Genomic DNA, 12,277 nt, shown 5'->3' with positions numbered 1-12,277 from the left:
TGGAATTGAGGCCCTGCAGGAGCCTGTTCATCTTGTCAGGGAAGATCTGGATAACTGGGTGAACTCTCAAGTTGAGGAATTGGTTGAGGATCTGGTTGATGAGGTTAATGCCATTAGTGCAACTGATATTCCTGATGGTTATACTTCTTTGCCTCCAGCAGTGGATTTGCATGTTATGCAAGTTTCTTCTCAGAAGAAGAAGCCTAAGGGGAGAGGTAAAGATAAGAAGCAACTTACTGGCTCCTCTAATCATTTTTAGGTCCTAGTAGCAACTGTTGGTATGGAAGGTGTTAGGAATAGGGATGGCAATGGGTCGGGTCGGGTTTTTGGGCCACCCGACCCGACCCGAGAAGAAAGGGTCATCCATCTGTGACCCGACCCGAAAAAATTAAGGTTTCACCCGACCCGAATATATGATTTAGAAACCCGACCTGACCCAACCCGACCCGAAATAATAAAAACAAATATTTTTATTCAATAAAAACAATGACTTAATTGAAAAAAATTATATATAGAGGGGTATTATTGTAATTATCCCTAAATATATAGGGTAAAATTATATATATATTTTGGGTCGGGTCGAGTCGAATTTTTTCCACCCTAAACCCGACCCGACCTGAACCCGAATTTTTTAAAAAAAAATTCGACCTGATCGGGTCGGGTCAGAACCCGTCGGGTTCGGGTTGAGTTGACATCCCTAGTTAGGAAGCCCGAAGCTACTTCTATGGGTGTTGCTGCTGATGAGTGTTCAAAATCGTTAATCTTTGCTCGTTATTTCTTCGATTTTGTGGATTTATTACTACTGAATTGGTCGTGTTATACTTGTTTTCGTGCAGGTCCTCACTTTCCAGAATTAGTGACAAAACGGGAGCATTCTACAATTTTTTTATTATTTGGTAATGGTTGGAGACATGGGCACGACTCTTGGCACGACGCGAGCTGACGCGACGATTTCTAGAAGGTCCAATCAGTGACGGTTTCTAGAAGATTTTCTCCGCACGCCTTCTGGAAGATTGACAAGCAGAGTTGCATTAGGAGACTAGTTTAAGTTTGATTTTAAATTAAAAAACAATTATCTTTAGAATTATTTTATTTATTTTATTTGTTTATCCTTTAGGCTTTAAGAGGCTATAAATACTCACTTGGGGTAAGCCTAAACTCATCATTCGGATTACAATATTCTTTTCTCTCTAGTTTTTATAAAAGTTTTCTCTTTTTACTTTTCAAGTTCTTTTCAACTTTCTTTTATTTTTTAAGCTTTGTTTTCAAAATGCTAAGTATGACTTTTGTCATGCTTAGCTAAACTTTTCATAAGCCGAGAGCTGACGCGATAACTCAATTCCATCGGGAGAATTGAAATAGACCCTTAATATCTTCGGAATATCTCTCTTAATCTATGTGCTTATTTTTCAAAATCAAAACAGTTTTCAAAATCAAAGATTGACTTTGGTCAAGAGGTTGTTGAGATTAAATGTGTGGGAGGAAAATTTTGGCTTATAGGAAGCAATTCGACTTCCTGAGAACACACTTGGCGAGATAGCTTCGCCAAGAGGGAATTTAGATCGGAATTGACGGTTATCGAAGCAACAATCTGAGTCGGACACCACGAACTTAAATGGTAATTGATCTACGACAATTGATGTTGTTAGAATCAATTATCGAAGCCGGAATCAAAGATTGCCTTGGGTATTCGGTATACAAGATAGAGTCACGGGGATAACTCCTGTAGACAAAGTAACCGACGTGAATCCCGAAGAAAAAATCTTATTCGATGATCATAAGGAAATTGAGTCAAAGCGAAGCTTGAGGCTACTTTTACCGTATTTATTCACAATCTTCATCTTCTTATTTTTACTTTAATTTCTTTTATTTATTTAATCGCTTTTATTATTTTAATATCTTTTTACCAAAATCCCCATATTTTTACTGTTTCACGCCTGACATAAATAAATTAGACATAAATTTATAATTTTCTAAGTCCATATGGAATCGAATCTTACTTATCTTTACTACGTATTTCCTATATTTATTTATTGAGAATAAGAAATTTATTTTGACATCAAAAACGACAGTTGTCAAATTGGAGCCGTTGCCGGGGACTTTACCAAAGTTATTAATTTTTGTTTGTTTTTTATTTATGACTAGGTCTAATCCGGGAGCATTAGTGGAGTACGACCCAGAAATCGAAGCCAGAGCTAGGAGACTCCACGCATAGACACTTTGGGAAAGAAGTAGACAACAATCAAATCCAGAAGAAGAATCAAATTCAGGTGAATCCGTTAATACAATTCCGATGGCCGATCCTACTATCCGGGAGTTAGCCGCGGCACCCACTGAACAAGAGCCTTTTTGCTTTGATTTTCCTCAAGGCGAAACTCTGTACCAGTTGAAAACTTTCCTTATTCATCTCCTCCCTACATTCTGCGGATTGCCGAACGAAGATCCACACAAATATCTCAAGGAATTTCATATGGTATGCTCCAGCATGAGACCACAGGAAGTAACCGAGGACCAAATCAAACTTAGAGCTTTTCCTTTTTCCTTAGCTGATTCGGATAAGGAGTGGTTATTTTATCTTCCTCCTAATTATGTTACTATATGAGCTCAAATGACTCGTCTTTTTCTTGACAGGTTTTTTCCTACGGTGAAAGTAAGTGAACTACGAAGGAGAATACTTGGAATCAAGCAGCTTGATGGAGAGTCACTTTACGACTACTGGTAGCATTTTAAGAAGTTATGTTCTAGTTTCCCATAACATGGGTTAACTGAACAAACACTCATTCAATACTTTTATGAAGAATTATCTCCCCTGGAAATGAAGATGATCGATGCTACCAGCGGTGGATCCTTGGTGAATATGAATCCTACTGAGGCTAGGGACTTAATATCGACGATGGCTATAAATTCCCAACAATTTCGCACAAATAATGAACCTTCTCGAAGGTTTCATGAGATAAGTTCATCTTCTTTAGAAAATAAAATAGATAAGCTTACTGAAGTCGTAAACTCTCTTGTTGCAGGAAAGATAGGAAAAAATCGATTATGTGGAATATGTGCATTACCTGATCATCCAACAGACGGTTGTCCACTGATTTAAGACGACGCAGCGGCTCAAGTCAACGCAGTCGGAAACTTTCCGGGACCTCCCCAAAGTGCTTATAATCCTTACGGTAATACATACAACCCAGGATGGATGGATCATCCGAACTTCAATTATGCTCATAACCCGAGACCGAATCAAGGCTATCAAGCGAGACCTCCACCACCACAACAACCGTAGAAGTCATCATTAGAATCGATTTTCAAGAGGTTATCACTATCCCGAGAAACATTCCATACTCGAACTGAAGCCCACTTCCAAGAGATGAACAAACAAATAAGCCAACTGACCCAAGCCGTAGAGATATTAGAGTAACAAAGGAGGCTATCATCACAAACTGAGACAAATCCAATAGAGAATGTTAGCGACATCACCCTTCGAAGTGGTACAATTGTTGAACAACCAGACCCAAAGGAAGTAAGCACAATATTCCAGAAGAAGGAAAAAAATTTGAACTCCCAAAGGGAAGAAGAAACAGTTGACGCAAGATCCTAGAAAAAAAATGATGAATAACAAATGGATGATCCGACGCCACCTCCCTATGACGTGCCACCACCTTTTCCATCGAGGTTAGTTAAAAATGATAAAAAAGCTGAGGAAAAGGAAATATTAGACGTACTTCGGAAGGTGGAAGTTAACATACCTCTCATCGAGGTTATCCGGAAAGTTCCAAGGTATTGCCAGTTTTTAAAGGATCTCTGTATGACTAAAATTAAGCTTATCGGGGTCAAGAAAGTCGATTTAGGTGCGAACGTCTCATCAGTTTTCCAACGAGCACTTCCACCAAAGTATACAGACCAAGGTATGTTTTCAGTACCTTGTAAAATTGGTGAGGTTAAAATCAAGCGAGCCATGTGCGATCTAGGTGCCTCTATCAATATAATGCCTCTCTCCGTCTATAATTTAATTTCCACCAAGCCTTTAAAGGAGACGAGAGTTACACTTCAGCTAGCCGACAAATCAATTATTTATCCTGAAGGACTGATAAAAAATGTTCTAGTAGAGATAGAAGACTTAATTTTCCCTACTGATTTTTATGTGATTAATATGGAAAATGATCGTAGAAAAATTGGTTCTAAAATCCTCCTCGGCCGTCCCTTTCTGAGCACGGCAATTGCAAAAATTGACGTTCGAAGCGGTATTCTTACTATGGAGTTCGACGGTGAGATCTTAAAATTTGATGTTTATAAAGCAATGATGAATCTAACTTTGTTGGCGTTATTAAACCTGTTGATGATCAATCTAACTTTGCTGATGATTTATGCAAGGAATCGGATGATAAAAAAGACGACATAAAGGAGTTGAAAAATATTTCAGTTGTCGATTCAAATTTGATCTTAACTCATTTAAAAACTAAAGATTTACCTTTCCTTTTACAGACACCAAACATTAAGTCGAAACCATCGATGAATCATTTGAAGAAATCAATTTTTGGTAAAAAAGATGTTTTGATGGCCATTCTTTTCGACAAGATTCTTAATTTGGGAAATTTCCGAAGAAATCTTAATGAGATTTTTCGAATTTCTCATAAGAAATTTCTTAGTTGGAAAAAGCGAATGAAGTGGAAGTGTCTGTCATGGAACCTGTAGTCTGAACCAGGTCCTCGAGCTAATGACATTAAATAAAGCGCTTCATGGGAGGCAACCCATTGTTTTTAATTCCATAACATTTTTTTATTTTTTTGTTTTATTTTTATTTTATTTTTTATTTTGAAGGAACCAATTTTTTTTATTCAAACTTGAACGAAGAAGATTTACGAAATTATGATTCAAAAAGTGCTAATTTTGGAGACTACTGAGCAGTGAACAGTCGAACAAAGCAGAAAAAATAATGCCCCAGCCGTGCGCACCGTTTCATTAAACGGCACATGTTAGCAAAATCGACATAAAATCCGGGGAGTACTCTATTCCTTTTCTTGCACTTGAATTTTTCGTTTTGAGGCAAAACGCTTTAAGTGAGGGGGAGTAGAGTGTATGATTGAATTTTCCTTTGCTTGTCTTTATGTTTCGATGTTAGTATGTATTGGTTGGATTTGTTGAAAATTTCATTGATTTTCTTTGTCTTGTGGAAAATTTTTGGAATGATATGCTTGTTTGGGAACACATAATTGTTTAGGTTAGGATATTCTTGATAGCGAATAGCATGAATTGTGATCAAATTGGTGCTTTTGTGATATTCCATGCCTTTGTTGGTTGAAATGTGATTAGCACAATGCATGAAACAATTTGCTGAGATTTGAGCCTTTACGAGCATATCATTTTCACTCGTATTTTGTTTGATTGAGTGTGTCAAATTTGGAATTGATATTCTAGAACCTGCATGTTGAATACTGTCGATATTACACATGAACATGATGCTTAAAAATGATTTGGGCACCTTAGGATTAACCATCTCGTTTCCCCACTAAATAGCCTATCCATGCATTTTTCTCCCTTAGTTAAACACTTTTGAGTCTATTCTCGCTTCTTTGTTTTCACTACATTTATAAACCCAAACCTTTTTGTTTTATCCCTCTTTTCTATCTTTTTCAGGGCAAGTGAATAATTTTACCATTGTATGCTCCATTGAAAAAAATGTTGAATGCGAAAAAAAAAACAGCAGTTCGAAAAAAAATGTTGTTCGAAAAAGAGAGAGAGAAAAAGACATGAAAAAAATGGAAAACAAAACAAAAAAAAGTGTGAAAAAAAAGAAAAAAAATCAAATGCGTTTTGTTGTTTGACAATTAGTCTTTTATTCTTGTTGTGCTTAATGTTTTGACGGAGTTAATTATTATTTGTTAGTTCATTGCCTTAAATTCTTAGCCATATATTTCGCCTTTTCCCCACCTTTACCTAAGCCCCGTTACAACCAATAAAAGACCCTTTGATTTATACATCGTGTTCTCATTAGTAGTGGAGATTTGATTAACTTGCAGGCCTATGGTAATGTCATGTCGATTCTGACATTTGATTTTTTCTTTACCCCAAACACATTGAGTGATTTGAGTAAATCTCGGTAAGACATTGAGTTATAAGCATTGAGATTGATGAATGAATGTATATTACGATTGCACTTGACTTGTTCCAATTGATGATGTTCAATTGATTGATTTCTTAACATGAATTGTTATTGTGGTCTCTACCTTTCTTCCTCGGATATGAAACTTGACAAAAGAGCGGTAAATGAAATTTTTGACTGATTTGATTAATCATACTTGAGGACAAGCATAAGATAAGTGAGGGGAATTTGATGAGTGTTCAAAATTGTTAATCTTTGCTCGTTATTTCTTTGATTTTGTGGAATTATTGCTGTTAAATTGATCGTGTTATACTTGTTTTTGTGCAGGTCCTCACTTTCTAAAATTAGTGACAAAACGGAGCATTCTGCAATTTTTTTATTATTTGGTCATGGCTGGAGACATGGGCACGACTCTGGGCACGACGCGGGCTATTTCTAGAAGATCCAGTCATCGATGGTTTCTAGAAGACTTTCTCCGCATGCCTTCTGGAAGATTGACGAGCAGAGTTGTATTAGGATACTAGTTTAAGTTTGAATTTAAATTAAAAAACAATTATCTTTAGAATTATTTATTTATTTTATTTGTTTATCCTTTAGGCTTTGAGAGGCTATAAATACTCACTTGGGGGTAAGCATAAACTCATCATTCGGATTACAATCTTCTTTTCTCTCTAGTTTTTATAAAAGATTTCTCTTTTTACTTTTCAAGTTCTTTTCATCTTTCTTTTATTTTTCAAGGTTTGTTTTCAAAATGCTAAATATGACTTTTTTCATGCTTAGCTAAACTTTTCATAAGCCGAGAGCTGTCGCGATGACTCAATTCCATCAGGAGAATTGAAACAGGCCCTCAATATCTTCGAAATATCTCTCTCAATCTCTGCGCTTATTTTTCAAAATCAAAGATTGACTTTGGTCAAGAGGTTGTTGCAATTAAATGTGTGGGAGGAAGATTCGACTTATAGAAAGCAATTCGACTTCCTGGGAACACACTTAGCGAGATAGCTTCGCCAAGAGGTAATTGAGATCGGAATTGACGGTTATTGAAGCAACAATCCGAGTCGGACACCACGAACTTAAACAGTAATTGATCTACGACAATTGATGTTGTTAGAATCAATTACCGAAGCTGAAATCAAAGATTGCCTTGGGTATTCGGTATACAAGATAGAGTCACGGGGATAACCCTTGTAGACAAAGTAACCAACGTGAATCCCGAAGAGAAAATCTTATTCGATGATCATAAAGAAATTGAGTCAAAGCGAAGCTTGAGGCTACTTTTACCGTATTTATTCACAATCTTCATCTTCTTATTTTTACTTTAATTACTTTTATTTATTTAATCACTTTTATTATTTTAATATCTTTTTACCAAAATCCCCCCTATTTTTACTGTTTCACGCGTGACATAAATAAATCAGATAGAAATTTATAATTTTCTAAGTCCTTGTGGAATAGACCCTTACTTTTCTTTACTACGTATTTCCTTTATTTATTTATTGAGAATAAGGAATTTATTTTGACATCCAAAACGACAGTTGTCAGTTACCCTTTTGAATGAAATGAAAAATAAAAAGAAAGAGTATGTGGGAGCTACTGTTGGAGCTGTTGGGGGGGAGATTATACATGCTCAATGATTGTTTGTTTTTGGAATGATAGGGGATTCAATAACCCTCTGAAGTAAGTGCACGTGTTCTCGAGGCTTGGCAAGTTAAATGTGGATGTAATTTGCCTTATGGAGACTAGGGTGAGGACTGCCAATATTAATAGAGTTCTTGATTATTACTGTTTGGATTGGGATAGTTATTCAAATCATGAGTTCTCTGAAAATGGTAAATTGTGGATTTTTTTAGGAAATGCCTCAATTTTTCTCTTTTGAAAGCCTCTGATCAATCCTTGTCTTTAGTTGGTGAGGTTAGTGGCCACATTTGTGTCATTACAGCTGTCTATGATAGTAATAATGGGGCTGAAAGGTTGCATCTCTGGAGGCAGTTGGAAGAGGTGGAAGATATGGTGGGTGAGTCCTCTTGGCTTATTGAATGTGACTTCAACATCATTGCAAATGCTGTTGAAAGTTATGACTTTGAGAGTTTAGGTCCCTATGACTCTGCTGATATGGAGACTCTCAAGAATTGCTTGTCTTCCTTGGAGCTCATTGATCACCCATTTGTGGGGCCTTTATACACTTGGTCTAATAGGCAAGATAGGAACTTCCTAGCCCGTAAGTTGTATAGAGTTCTCATTAACTCTAAGTGGCTTGAGGAATTTCCTAGTTTCTTTGTTGAGTTTAAATCCCAAGGAGTATCTGACCATTTCCCTGCTTTGATTTCCTTCTTTAAGGAAAATCATGCTGATAGACCCAAGCCTTTCAAGTTCTTCAACTGTTGGGCTAGGTATGGCGAGTTCTTGAATACAGTTAAGGAGTATTGGCAAACTGAGGTATCTAGCTCTGCCATGTGATGTCTGTTTACTAAGTTGAAAAGACTCAAACTGAGATTGAAGGAGCTTAACAAATGTCGTTTTGATGATATTTCTAAAAGGGTTAAGGACAAGAGTGACCAGCTTGAGCAAGTACAATATGCAAATCTTTCACATATTGGTTGCTACATTGAGGATGAGAAGAGCCTTCAAAATGAGCTTAATGATCTTGAAGTGGCTGAAGCTTCTTTCTACAAACAGAAAGCCAAAATCCATTGGCTTAGGGAGGGTGGTAGGAATACCAAATTCTTCCATTCTGCTGTGATGAGGAAGAAAAAGAAGAATACTATCAGATTGCTTTATGTTGAGGATGGCTCTAGGTTGGATACATTTTAGACCATGTCAGCTGAGATGGTGAGGTTTTATACAATGTTACTTGGCATGGAGGACACTTGTGTTAAAAGTTGTGATGTGGATGTTCTTAAGGGCTTGTTGGGGTATGAACTTCCTTGTGTTGCTGTTGTTTCCCTAGTGAAGGAGATCTCTAATGAGGAAATCAAAGATTTCTTGTTTAAGTAAGGGAATGAGAAGAGTCTTGGGCCTGATGGGTATACTGCATACTTCTTTTAGGTGGCCTGAGATATTGCTCAAGTAGATTTTTTGGCTGCCATTAGAGAGTTTTTCCAGACTGGTGTTCTGCTGCCTGCCTTCAATGCTACAACTATTGTCCTAGTGCCTAAGACTCCTAATGTAGGTATGGCTAAGGACTTTCGCTCCATATTTTGCTGCTTGGTTGTATATAAAACCATTACTAGCATCATTGTCAATCGTTTGGCTAGCTTCTTTCCATACATGATTTTACCTAATCAATCTGTATTCATTAAGGGATGTAGCATAGTTAATAATACTCTATTAGCTCAGGAAATAGTTAGGAGATACTCTCGCAGCTCACTGTCCCCTAGATGTGCTCTTAAAATTGACCTTAGAAAGGCTTTTGATTTTGTGTGCAGGGATTTTTTGATGAAAGTTCTTGCTGCTTTGGGGCTTCCTGAGGAATTTAGAGTTTGGATCAGAGCTTGTATCACCGGTGCAAGGTTCTCTCTGGCATTTAATGGGAGCTTAGTGGGGTTTTTAAAGGGAGAAGGGGAATTAGATAGGGGACCCTCTATCCCCTTATCTCTTTTTATTGGTTATGAATGTGCTATCTTATTTGCTTAATATCGCTGCTAGTAATGGTTTAATTTGGTTCTATCCTAAATGCAAACATGTCTATCTCACCCATCTTAGCTTTGCTGATGACTTGCTTATTTTCTGTCATGGTGATGAGAGTTCTATTTTGGGTGTTGTTGGGGTATTGGAGGTATTTTATGAGTTGTCTGGTCTTCAACTGAATGCTGGTAAATATGAAATGTTTGCTTGTGGGGTGCAAAATGATATCTTAAGTAGGATGCTAGCAACAACTGGTTTAAATTGGGAAGGCTCCCTGTTAGGTACCTTGGGGTACCCTTAGTCACCAGAAATTTGGCTGTCAAGGATTGCATTCCATTTATTGATAATATTAGAAGCAAGTTGAACATATGGTCAAAATTGAAGCTGAGTTATGGTGGTAAGTTGCAGCTTATTCAATCTGTCCTTTTTAGTATTTCAAATTACTGGTGTAGGCAATTGGTTCTTCTTAATGAGGTCATTAGACAGGTTGAACAACTTTGTATGAGATTTTTTTGGAAGGGTGGTGACATTCCTGCTAGGGGGACTAGAGTTAGCTGGCTGCAAATGTGTTGGTTAAAATCAGATGTTGGCTTGGGTTTGAAGAGTCTTGGCTGTTAGAACAAGGTGTGTTGTTTCTTGTTGATCAAGAACATCTTAGCAAATGCAGGGTCACTTTGGATGGCCTGGATCAAAGAATATGCTCTGAAGGGGGCTGCTTATTGGGAAGTCAGTCCTAAGCCTCAGTTTAGTTGGTTTTTGAGAAAATTGCTTATGCTTAGGAATGAAGTTGCAGTCTTATTTGGTAGTATAATGGACTGGAACATGGTTAAAAGTAAGTGGGTGTGGGAGAAGTTAAGAGACAAGATGGAAAAGGTCAGATGGGAACACTTTATTTGGTTCCCCTTACATGTCCCAAGAATGTCAATTGTTTCTTGGATGGCTGTTTTGAATAGGCTCCCTACAAAGGACAGACTCATCAATATGGGAATGGAGTTAGATGGAGGTTGTGTTCTTTGTAATGCTGGGCTTGAAGACAGGGACCATCTTTTCAATGACTGTGTTTTTACTAGGGGAATCTGGAGCAATGTGCTACAGACTTGTAGAATCCCCCACAGAGAATTGTGTTGGAGTGATTCTTTGGCTTAGGCAGTAGCCAACTTTAGGGGTAAATCCCTGCTGATTTGTATTTTGAAATTAGCTTGGATTTGCCTTTTATACGTTGTGTGGGAAGAACATAATCTCAGGTGTTTCAGAGGATGCTCTAGGACAACTGAAGATATCTTTGAAAGTATTAGAAGATCGGTTAGTGCTAGGTTACATGGATACAACATTAACAAGGTTGACAGTGTTAATTTTCAGCTTTGCCTGGAATGGAGCGTTGGCTAGTTGTTGGCGATTGTTGATTTGCTGAGGGCTTCTTGGTTTTTCATTTGCTGATGTGTGCAGGTTCATGGGCGGTTGCTTCATGGGGAGCTTGCTCTTAGTTTGCACTTTGCTGCTTGCTTTCTTATTTTGTTTATTTTTTCTGTATGTTTTGGTATGGTTGTTATTTAGGCTGCTAGCAGGGATTTGGTGCTTTATTGGCTTTTGGTAGTTTGTATTGATTGTAGCATGTTTCTTTTCCTTCTTTTGGGTAATAAAATCAAATTATCCATATATATATATATATATATATATATATATATATATATATATATATATATATTAATAAATTTAATATTTATATTATTAAAATATTTTACCCAAAGAAATAAATTATATAGAATTGACTTAATTTTACTTTAGGGTAAATAAATCTCTCTTCTCTATATATATTGAGATTAAAAGGGGAAAGAAATCAAAATATAAAATGCAATAAAAAGTAAGCAAGATGATTTAGTAGTTGGGAGTGTTGAACTGATGATCAGTGGATCAAGATTTAGAAGGTAGGTGTACAAGATTCATAATTTAGAAACCGGCACTGGCCTTATTAACATGTTTGGTTGTGTCCAAATTAATAACCCTTGTTTAGATCATAGTATTAATTTAATTTAATGGCATTAGCTCAAAAACTACTTTCATACCATCAACCAGTTTGTGCCGCCCTTGCCCCCACTTTGATTCTTTTGTCAACTTAGCTCATCTAATCTCCTAACTAAGTTTGTTCTGGCTACTAGTCTATCTATGCATTATATATATACATAATTTAACATAATTATTATTGTAATATTCGAGAAGACGTAGATTCAAGTATATTTAAATCATTTAAAATTGAAGATTTATTTATTTTTATCTTAAAGGAAACTATATGATACTTTAATAAATTGATTCGTTTTAGTAAGTTAAACCGATCGGATCGATAATCAAAGAAAGTTGAGCATTAACAGTGATGTTTCAAAGAGCAGCATGGTTAAAATTGGCACCATCAATTGGTTGATCAAATTTTGAATTGTACAATCCAAAGCCAAAGCCAAAGCCAAAGCTAAAGCTAGGAACCAAATCATTAACCATAGGTCCACTCAAACCCTTTAACTAATTATATAGTATTAAGGGTTTGTAACATTTAGGTTTTGGGCT

This window comes from Hibiscus syriacus, unplaced genomic scaffold (genome assembly GCF_006381635.1).
Source record: "Hibiscus syriacus cultivar Baekdansim isolate YM2019G1 unplaced genomic scaffold, ASM638163v2 tig00004258_pilon, whole genome shotgun sequence".
Classification (NCBI taxonomy): domain Eukaryota; kingdom Viridiplantae; phylum Streptophyta; class Magnoliopsida; order Malvales; family Malvaceae; genus Hibiscus; species Hibiscus syriacus.
This window is presented reverse-complemented; position numbering follows the sequence as displayed.